The following is an 11860-nucleotide window of genomic DNA, read 5'->3' on the forward strand; positions in this document are numbered from 1 at the left end:
CATTCCACTTCCTAATTTTACAAATGAAGTAACTGAAGGCCAAGAGAAATCAAATGAGTTACTCAAAGTCAGACAGTGAATTGGTGGCAAAGCCATTACTGATACCCCAATCCCCCAACCTTCAATTTAGTGCACATTTCCTGTCTCCAAACTACCTCATCCATCCCTGGTTTGAAGATAGGTTTTGGATAACTGGCCTAGATTATCAATGATCAAAGAGAGAGCTCAGAAAGGATACATTTTCTTTCATGAAGACATAGCAGGCATTACCTTTCTGATGTTTTACTGCAATTCTAGGAATAAAACATACACACAATGAAAGATGTTTCTGCCAAAGATGCTTCTGTGAGAATCATAATGATGAAGCATCCTAAAACTATTAAGAGGTGGAAGGTTAATAAGAGGCACAGTGTTTGAGGGGTCCCAGTGAAATGCCCTTTGGATCTTGAATTTAACCTGAATATCAAAATCTCTAACACAGAAAGTGAAGAAAAAAACCCTATTGTCATTTAAATCACTTACAATTAAGTGTGCATGTGGGCCATTAAAGTCAAACATTGCTGGAGTTCTCAAACGTTAAATTTAATTAATCAAAAAAAGTGTTAAAATAGGACAGCTGGAAGAAAGAGAATAATTCAACAGACATAATTATTTTGCTCTTTCAAAATGAAAAGATCAAATTGGTATAAGGAAATGACTTCAAGACCAATGAACTGAGATTTGGTGGAGCAGTCTGGGGCTGGGAGGTTCTCTATGGCCATTTATTCCAATTTGAAGGAGTGGACAATCCTAATTTATTTTGCTCTTTTTGGACCACATCTGCAGCAGAATTTACATATAATGGGTAAAAACAATGAATAAAAGGGAGAAGAAAAGGAGTGGGGGTGAGACACCCGGAGTGGGAGGCCTGGAAGAGAAAGTCTTGTGGAAAGGAGTCAACAGTGAAGCCTGGGGAGGAATGAATGACTGCTCATCACACATGTTGTAGAAGGGATTCCAGTCTAAGTGTGGATTGAAGTACATGGCCTCTGAAATCCCTGAAATAATCCCCCACTTAGCCTCAGGGACAGAAAAGATCGGGGTGAAAAGCAGGAACACAGGCTGCTGATCTGGTTATTGAACTGCTGGACTTGCCTGAGATGTTTCTCAGCATCTGACTTTGAGAATCTGGGAAAATATTCCATTTTGCACTGTGTTATAAAGACTACACTAGGTTGAGACTTTGAATAATTTTTCAGGGAGATCTGGGCGTATGCCTGAACCACTTTCAGAAGAATAAAGGATGGAGGGAAAGAAAGAAGCCTAAAAGATATTTTGGGTTCCTTCTACCTTCCAATTTCTTTTTTCTTAAAATTTAATTAATTTATTTATTTTAAGTTTTCAACTTTCATTTCCACAAAATTTTGAGTTCCAAATCTTCTCCCCATCTCTCCCCTCCCCTCACCCCAAATTCCAAGCATTCTAATTACCCCTACCACCAATCTGCCCTCCCTTCTAAGATTCCTCCCTTCCCTTATCCCCATCTTCTCTTTTGTCCTGCAGGACAAGATACATTTCTATACCCCATTACTTGTATTTCTTATTTCCCAGTTGTATGCAAGAATAATACTCAACGGTTGTTCCTAAAACTTTGAGTTCCAACTTCTCTTCCTTCTTCCCTCTCCAACTATCCCCATTGGGAAGGTAAGCAATTCAATATAGGCTATATATGTGTAGATTTGCAAATGACTTTCATAATAGTCATATTGTGTAAGACTAACTATATTTCCTTCCATCCTATCCTGCCCTGCATTTCTTCTATTCTCTCTTTTAACCTTGTTCTCCCCAAGAGTGTTGACTTCTAATTGCTCCCTCCTCCCATTGCCCTCCCTTCCATCATGCCCCCACTCTGCTTATCCCATTTTACCCCACTTTCCTGCATTGTAAGATAGACTTTCATACCAAAATGAGTGTACATTTTATTCCTTCCTTGAGTCAAATGTGGTAAGAGTAAGCTTCAAGTTTTCCCTCTTACCTCCCTGCTTTTTCCCTGTATTGAAAAGTCTTTTTCTTGCCTCTTTTAGGAGAGATAATTTGCCCCATTCCATTTCTCCCTTTCTTCTCCCAATATATTCCTTTCTCACTCCTTAATTTTATTTTTTTAGATATGATCCCTTCCTATTCAACTCACCCTGTGCTCTCTCTCTCTCTCTCTCTCTCTCTCTCTCTCTCTCTCTCTCTCTGTCTCTCTCTTTCTCTCTCTGTGTAAATGTGTGTGTGTGTATGTGTGTATGTGTGCATGTGCGCATAATTCCACCAACTACCCAGATACTGAAAAAAGTTTTGAGAGTTAAAGATATTGTCTTTTCATGTAGGAATGTAAACAGGTCAACTTTAGTAAGTCCCTTATGATCTTTCTTTCCTGTTTACCTTTTCATGCTTCTTTTGACTCGTGTTTGAAAGTCAAATTTTCTTTTCAGCTCTGGTCTTTTCATCAAGAATGCTTGAAAGTCCTCTATTTCATTGAAAGACCATTTTTTCCCCTGAAGTATTATACTCAGTTTTTCTGGGTAGGTGATTCTTGGTTTTAGTCCTATTATTTTGACTTCTGGAATATCATATTCCAAGCCCTTCTATCTCTTAATGTAGAAGTTGCTAGATCTTGTGTTATCATGATTGTATTTCCACAATACTCAAGTTGTTTCTTTCTAGTTGCTTGCCATATTTTCTCCTTGGCCTGGTAACTCTAGAATTTGACTGCAGTGTTCCTAGGAGTTTCTCTTTTTGGATCTCTTTCAGGAGTTGATTGGTGGATTCTTTCAATATTTATTTTGCCCTCTGATTGTAGAATATCAGGGCAGGGACTGAGGGTAGATGGAATGGAAATGTTTTCCTATATCTGTGTTTCACCTTGCTCTAGGTCTCTCCCCTATTCCAATTAGCTTCATTTTATTGTCTCACTTTTCTCAATGAAATATGAAGCATGCCATTCAGATTTGCCACAGGTCTTAGTGTGTTTTTTATGTAAAACTTCAAAACAGCTTTTACACTCCCATCTTTTACCCTTGTCAAGAGACATCTTAATTCATCATCACTTTCATCACCATCACAGAGGTAACATCTACATATCTGAGATTGTTGATATTTCTCCTGATAACCTTAATTCTGGCTTTTGATTTGCACAGATTGATATTTTGCATAATGTACTCTGCATATAAGTTAAATGAATAAGATAAGAATATACAGCCTTATCATTCTCCTTTCCCAGTATTAAGTCAATTGATTATTCCATGTTTCAACCCAATTATTGCTTCTTACCCTGCATACAGGTTCCTTAGGAGACAAGTAAGATATTTGGCAGTCCCATCTCTTTGAGGAATTCCCACATTTTGTTGTGTCCCATGTAATCAGAGGTTTTACTGTAGTCAATGAAGCAGAAGTAGATGTTTTTCTGGAATTCTCTTACTTTCTCCATAATCCAGCAAATATTGGCAATTTGGTCTCTAGTTCCTCTGCTTCTTCAAAAACCAGTCCACTCTTCTGGTACTTCTCAGTTTACTTATTTCTGAAGTCACACTTGCAGAATCTTAAGCATAACCTTGTTAGCATGTGAGATGAATCCAATTGTTCAGTAATTTGCCCACCATTTGTCATTCTACTGCCTTGTAACTATTACTCATATTTAATTCTTCAGAAAAGTACTGTTCCTATGACTCACATCTATATAATAGAAGTGGTAGAATATTGATAGTAAAAAGATTTCAGAGGGAAGAAGTCTGTTAAAGGACAGTTTTTTTTGAAATTTTTGTCATTTTCATGGGATCAAAAAATTAGAGATAAAAGGGAATCTTAGAGGTCATCATGTCCGATTCCTTTATTTTACAAATGAGGAATATGAGAGACAAAAGTTGGATACTTCATTTAAGCTGAAACAACTAGTATATATTTAAGATAGGATTTGAACGAAGATTTTCTTGACTCCAATACCAGTGCCTTTTTCTCTATTTCACTGGTCTGTTCCTCTAGTTTAACTCTCTTTGTCACACAGTAGACATTCAATTAATGCTTAATGGGTTGGACTGAAAAACTTTTTTGAAGGGTCAAAATTATTAACTAAGTTTTATGGGCCATGGAGTAGAAGTAAGTGAGGAACTTTAGTTCAGGGGGTCTATATGACTAGTACTTCCTAATAGAGACTATGCTGTAGTAAGTTAAGATTAACCTAATTAGGACTGGATAGGAGAGGATTTAGGGAAACTTACAGTGTTTTTAGTTCTCTCAAGCATTTTAACTGTGAAAATAATTTTCAAAGGTCTGTGAATTTTGAGGCACATGAGATTTATATATAATCTAGTCCAACTCTTTCATTTTATAGAGGGGGAAACTAAGGCTTAAAAAATTTGAGTGACTTATACAAGCTCAAAGAGCTATTAAAAGTCTGAGGGAGAATTCAAATCCAGGTCTTGACTTCCAGTTCAGCACCCTATACAGGCTTTGTCACACAGCCTTTTTCATTATCCCCCTCTTCCTCCTTATTCCCTCCCTTTTTTCTCTTTTCCTAATATCCTCTTCTTTTTTATTATCTTCTTCCTTCTCCAACCATATAACTATAACACCATTCAGATGACTTTGTTCAGCTCTGCCTCACTCAAATCCAGTTCACTTGTAAGTCAAGACATCACCCTCCTGATGTCATTGGTTTTCTTTGAGAATGGACAACCAGCAACACTCAAACTACAAATCACAGAACAATACAATTTCACAAAAAATCCAAATTGTAAATGACTCAAAGGACTGTCAGTGAAGTGACAGTTATTTAGTATCATGGCTGTGGCAAACACTTTCAGCAAAGGATTCTTTTCCTCTGGGTAATTTTGAACCAGATGACCTCTCCAACTCAAAGATTTTGTCATTCCATTGAATTGTACTTTGCATGGTAAAATAATTCTCATTCAGCTTTTAATGTTATCATTGCTATCATTATTACTGTTAATATTATGTACTTCATTTACAGACAGGTCTCCTCTCTTTCAGGAGGATTGTAAATAATTAGATCCTAATGGAAAATCTCTAAACTTGCTGCTAACTAAATGTAATATAAAGGAGTCCATAGGGTATATAGATGGAGAAAGAATATCATTGACAAGGGGTTTGAAATTTTCATATCTCATTCGATGAATAATTTGGTAAGCCACTTTTGGAAATCATTTCCCCTCCCTAAGTCTCAATTTCTTCACATGTAAAATTAAGGAATTAGGTGGGATGATCTATGAGGTCCCTTTCAACTATAACATAGTAGGTTTCTAAGATTTAGTGATTCCAGTTTGGAAGAGCAAAAATAGCAATTTGTAATGCTCTAGTGTAGGCTCCTAGCTTTTTGTGTTACAGGATGTTTCTATAACATACCTTTCCCTCTCACTACCTCAGACTTTTTTCAAGAATTTTCCACTTCTAAAATATCTTCCTTGTTGAAAACTTCCATGCTCCATGGAAATTCTTGATTTATCTCTGCATGTAACATTAGAGGTGGAAAACAAGTCAGAGATGACTGCCAGAAACCCAGCCCTTCCCAAGGTATCTGGTGGCATCCTTGAGCCACCCTGCTATGTGGGATAGGACTCAAGCATTCCTCAAAATAGCTCTTCCCACCCATAAGAACCCTGGAAATGCCTGGAGAGAATCTTTCACAAGACCATTGATCCTTTGATTTCTCCTGAGGCTCAACAATGCCCCACAGCTCACTGAGCTATGGAATGTATCCCATCCTTTTCAGAGATCTTCCTGTATCTCTTGCCTATCCTATGACTATAATCCCACTGTATCCTTTGCCCTGAACTTTTATTCCTTTCCTCATTTCCTCATGCTTGTGGTTGTTTAAAGGCAGACTTTCTGGATTCCCTAGTTTCAATTAAAAGATATTTCTAATAAAAAAAACTTCTCTTACTCACAGTATCACTAACAACTCTGCATCTTCTGTGAAAAGTTCCATGTTCCCAAAATAGCTGTAATGGTTCAGGACATCTAGAATTTCCAGGTTTGGGTAGTTGCTTTTATAAGAGAGGAACCAGTGCTAGAACAGAACTCTATCTAGTTGCATTGAAGGCTGATGCACGAGGTTGTTCTGGCCAAATCTAATTGACAGCATCTACATAGAAATGAACACATTAGCTCAATAGCATTGAAAAAGGGGAGGAGAGAAACCAATAATTATGCTAACATAGAAAAGGAAAACTGAAGAAGAACACTTAAAATTCTCCAGTGTTTGTTATGGAGATTTGCCAGTAAAAGAAAAAAAAAAAGATGAAAATAGGAAAGTTGGTTTAATAGGGAAAAAAAAGTTGGGCTTGAGTAGTGATATTGCCAAGGGCTAACAGTATGACCTGGAGCAAGTGGCTCTCACCAGCCTGGAACTACTTCCCTATTCACAAACTGAGACTGTTACAGTAGATAATCTCCAAAGTCTCTTATAACTCTGATCCTTCTACAGGTTACAAGGTTCCTCAAGATGAACATTAAGAAGACTTAGATGAGAAGAGCAATGAGAGAAAGATGAGATTAGTCAGGGAAGATTTTAAGGAACTTAGGTTTAATTTTATTTTTTCTGTTGAATAAATTGTAAGATTTGTGAAGGCAAAGGCTCTGTTTTATAGTGTTTTAGTGATTAAGAGCAGTAATATAATAGCTTCAAATGATCATTCACGCATTTATATTTCATTGTCCATATCATTTTGTTGTCATTAATGGGACAGAGATCACCTGGAGGGACTAGGGCCATAAATCATTTAGGTCTTCCTGATAGTAAAGATGAGGGAAGAAAGGCAGATATGTGATACAGTGGATAGAGTATTGGACTTAAAATCAAGGACATCAGACTTGAAAGCCAGTCTCAGACATTTATTAGCTGTGGGATCTTGGACAGGTTACTTAACTTCTGTCTGCCTCTATTTTTTCAACTGTAAAATGAATATTATAACAGTACTTATTTCACAGGGTTATTATGAGGATGAAATAAGAATATATAGGTAGTGCATTTTATAAATATTAAAGTGTAATGACCATTATTAAGTCCACAGGGAAATAATCAGCTTAGTGAGGGGTGGAAATGGCCCACATTCCAGGAAGTTAGAGTTGGCATACAAGGGTACATGGTCCATGATCTTTGGGTATAAACTGCTGGCTTTTCACCTGATTAGTGCTATCTTTTACTTCAGTGTTTTATCTCTCCCAAATAGACTCTGAGTTGCACAGAGACAGGCACTGTGTTTTGGTCATCCTTGTACTTCCTATAGTACTTATGAGATCATACGACCATAAATTTGAGGAAGAAAGGACATTAGAAATCATCAAGTCAAATTCTGTGACTTGTCCAAGGTTACACAGCTAGTAAGCATGTGAAGTGGCTATTGAATACAGGTCTTCCTGGCACAGTGTCTTGTGACTAGCAGACATTAACTTAGTGCTTAATTCAATTCATAGGATATGTTCAAAAACTGAGAAGTAGAAGTGGTTTCTGAGGTCCTCTAGATCAAAATTCTCATTTAAAAGATGAGGAAATTAGAAAGGACAAATGAAGGGAGCAACATCACACAGGTTGTATGTCCAGTCGGAATATCTCCCTACTAGCCTTGATTTTGGTGCCTATCCCTGAATACTAGTATTTTAGCTTGATATCTGATCAAATAAACAACAATCATCAGCTACCTGCTCTATTCTTAGGACTGTGTAGTTCATTGCTTCTTCCTTCCTTTCTTTTTTGGTGAAAATATATAATGTCTTGAGTTTATTTGAAGTTAGGAGATGATGCTTGCTCTTGGGAAGGGGGGAGAATGGTCTCTTCTTGATTCTGAACATCAGACTTAGTCCAGATCTCCCTACTTTCCCTATACTTTCCCTGGCTCTTCTCATCCTCCAACCCCAAGTCTCTTATTCGTTCCCTAGCTGGTAGAAGCGATGTTGAGCTCCATGCTCACTTGCAGACACTTCAAACACATATACAACACCTAATAATGTTTTCTGGGTATCTCTGTTGGTCACCCCCTGCAGAATAGTGAAATTTTCCAATACACTCTTTATTATGCATTTCTCTGATAGGTTCTTTAGCTTGTGGGTGAAGTTGATCATACATATGCAAAGAGGAGACTGGTGAATTCAGTAGGAGTAGTGACCATTCTCATAGTGGGCATACTCTGTTTCTACTTTCTCCACAACCTGTTTGCAAAGGAGCAGACTTTGATGGAGCAGGTGATGACCATATTCTCAGAACTCTCATACTGACTGGAGATACCATAAAAAGAACTGCTCTCATCCTCGATGTTGGTGTTGATCTCTGCCCAGAACTTTTTTAGTTTCCATTCAGAGAGTTACTTGAGTCCTCCCTTCTTATCAGGGAATTTGTCATAGATCTGGTGGATGTCCATCACTTTATGGTAGGGGTCACTGTATCTGGGACTTCACTGGTCAATGTATACAAACATGAGCTTCTTATATGTGTTTGGGTCTTGTTGCTGCTCCAAGAAGGCAAAGAACTCCAGCATTCAGAGCTTGGAGCTGTTCCCTTCAGCCTTGCTATGAAGAGGTTGATGGCAACATGGTGGACCCAACAGGACATTCAAACTCTGGCAGAGGGAGTGGAGGCTGAACAGCATAGGTTTGTTGATAGAAAGGTTTCATGTCATAGGAAGTTCTGGTGTGACCTGGCAAAGTTCCTTTCCAAAACTGACTGCTGGGTAGGTTGATCCTTGGGTAAGGGCCATTTTATTGTGGAAGGCTATAGCAGAGATGATCTGAGTGGATGATGTGGTAGCCATATTTGTCCTTAGCTGCCTGATCCTTTAACCTGGCTTAGATCTCCTGGGCTTTACAGTGGACCAGCATCTGAGCATTGTCATCCTCATATAATTTGAATCTTCCTGTTTAATCCTTGTGTCTTCACTGATCAGAAACTAACCATCCACATGCCATGGAGAATTAAATGGTTTAGCATTAAGATTTTTGCTTTTATGGAAATTTGTGCCACCTCCTCCTAAGTCTTCTACTATGTATTGTGTCCTAGGAGGCTGCCTACTTGGTGTATCCTTAGTCCTGACTTTGCATCTAAGCACATATTCCTAAAGAAGATCATGTGGCTTTAGAGAGAGAAGGGAATTCATGGTGTCCTTGAATGCAATTTAAGAGATTCTCAGTTTCTTCAAGATGGCACAGTCAAGGGAGAGGATTTTACTCCCCTCCTGGCCTGCGCTCTGGTCTGGGAGCTACCCCAAACTTTTCTGCCCAGGATCCTCTTCAAAGCCTCCACCAGCTACACCATTCCAGGGCTCCTCCTCACCCCAGGGTAGCCACTCAGGGCTGAGATCCAGATCAGTGGCTCAATTCCCCCAGGGTCTTTAGGCCAAGGGCTCCAAAAATGGATATTGTTGCTTCTGCCACAGCTGCCTGGGACTGGGGCTAGGGGAGGACCCTGATCCCTTCTCACCCAGGTGAAAAAGCTTTCTCTCTGACCTTTGAAGCTGTCTTTGTATTTGTGGGTTGAAGGATCTGGGAACCACAGCTGCTGTCCAGGATTCCACTTGTTCTAGTCCTGTCCTTGTTGGGGTGTGGCCAAAGCTGAGTTCCACTTTCATCCTGTGTGATAGACCTTTCCTGTTGGTCTTCCAGGCTGCCTTGGACTGGAAATCTCTTTATCTCTGTCGTTTTGTGGCTTCTACTGCTCTACAATTTGTTTAGAGTTATTTTTTACAGGTAGTTTATGGGCTGTGGTGGGAGAGCTCCTACAGATCGTCCTTCTGCTCTGACATCCTGGCTCTGCCCATAGCTCATCATTTTTTATACTATAGTAGTATTGTATCATTATCATATACCACAATTCATTTAGTCATTCACTAGTTGACAGGCATTCTGGCAGTTTCTTTGCCACCACAAAGAGAGTTGCTATAAAAAATTTAGAACATATAGGTTCTTCTCCTTTTTCCCTAATCATTTTTTGGGAATAGATCTAGTAGTGGTATTCCTGAGGCAAAGGTAGAGGTAATTTCATAAGTCTTTGAGCATAATTCCATATTGCTCTCCAAAATGTTTGGATCAGGTCACAACAATAGTTGATTTGATCACAATTAAAATCATTGTGAAATCAGACAACAATGAATTAGTGTCCCAATTTTTCCACATCTCCAACATTTGTCTCTTCCTCTTCAATCATTTTAGCCAATCTAATAGGTATGAAGTGATATCTCAAGGTTGTCTTAATTACATTTTCCTAATCAATAATCATTTAGAGCATTTTTCACATGACTGTACATTGTTTTGATTTCTTTATCTAAAAACTGTTCGTAATCTTTGGCCATTTATCAATTGGGGAATGATTCATGTTCTTACAGAATAGCTATAGATTTTCCTCCCCTTATATCAAACCTTAATTTACTATTTTTCTCTTTCTTTTGCCCTTTAAGTCCAAGATGATCAGATCTAATCCTTACATGATGGCTCTTCTAAATCCTGGACCATAGCTAATATATTCCCCTGAAGTCTTCTGTTCTCTAGGTTAACTGTCCCCCAGTCTTTCATCCAATTCTCATACGACATGAAGACTTTAACAGTCCTTTTTAGCCCTCCTTTGACAGCTCTCCAGCTTATCCATCAAAGTCATTCCTAAAATGTGGTTTCCAGAATTGAATACAGTATTCTTGATGTAGCCATTCTGGGGTAGAGTAGAGCAGAATATTCACCTATTTATGACTATAGAATTATGATGATAGAAGGACGTTTGAGGACATTTGCTGAGGTCCCATGGCAAGGAAGTTTACAGTGAAAACATGTGATGGCAGACTATGTTCTGAGAGCTTGGGGGACTGAAGCAGCCACATAGTGACTCCCAATGTTATCAATGCAAATTTTAAGACTTCGCTCCTTTCTCTTGAAGATTTTCTACCTGTCTTTTCATCTGATTCTCCCTCCACCTTCCACCATCTGAGAAAATGATAATAAAAAAACAATCGTCAAATAGTCATTAAATACCTACTATGTGACAGACACTGTGCAAGAGGTGGGGATACAAAGAATGAAATCAAACAAAATATACATATAAAGATAAATGAAAAATCTAAAGGTAGGGATGAGGGCATTTAATTGGCATTAGGGAAATCCAAGGGAAGAAATTCACCCTCTTAATGCTGTTTGCTACATTTTCTGCAATTGACATTCTTACTTGCACACGGAACCCAGAGGTTAGTGATTTGTCTAGGGTCACATAGCCATATTGTAACAAAAACAGGTCTTAAAGCATGGTCTTCTTGGCCAACTTTCTACCTCCAGCTAAGCCCTGCTGCTATAAAACACATGCAAAATAAATCTAAGTTGATTATAACAAGGAGGGTCCTGGGGCTGTGGGATATAGGAACAACTTCAAGCAGACCATTACACTTGAACTAAGTCTTGGAGGTGAGTAGAGGTTTTGAGGGGCAGGGAGTACATTTCAGTGAATATAAAGGAGGCCTAGAGATGACAGATGGCATATCTTGTAGAAGAAATAACAAGAAGGCCTCTTTGGGCAGATTGTAGATCAGATAGAACATTGGGCTTTGAATCAGGAAGATTCATCTTCATGAATTCAAATTTAACCTCAGACACTAGCTATGTAATCTTGGGCAAGTCACTCAGCCCTGTTTGCCTCAGTTCCTCATCTGTAAAATGAGCTAGAATAGGAAAGGCAAACTACTCCAGTATTTTTGCCAAGAAAACATCAAATGGGATCACGAAGAGTCAGGCATGAATGAAAACAGATGAACAAAAGGAGCTTAGAAAGTGGTGTAATGCGTAATAAGACTGAAAAGGTATGTTGGGGCTTGGTTGTGAAGGGATTTAAGTGCTGATCAAGGGAAATTATATT

General features: G+C 38.5%; 1 pseudogene; it reads right to left on the minus strand.

The window, feature by feature from the left end:
- Positions 1-7902: 7902 nt before the first annotated feature.
- Positions 7903-8832, minus strand: LOC140528616 (transcriptional enhancer factor TEF-3 pseudogene; annotated as a pseudogene).
- Positions 8833-11860: the final 3028 nt, after the last annotated feature.

The sequence above is a fragment of the Notamacropus eugenii genome, chromosome 1, assembly GCF_028372415.1.
Source record: "Notamacropus eugenii isolate mMacEug1 chromosome 1, mMacEug1.pri_v2, whole genome shotgun sequence".
Classification (NCBI taxonomy): domain Eukaryota; kingdom Metazoa; phylum Chordata; class Mammalia; order Diprotodontia; family Macropodidae; genus Notamacropus; species Notamacropus eugenii.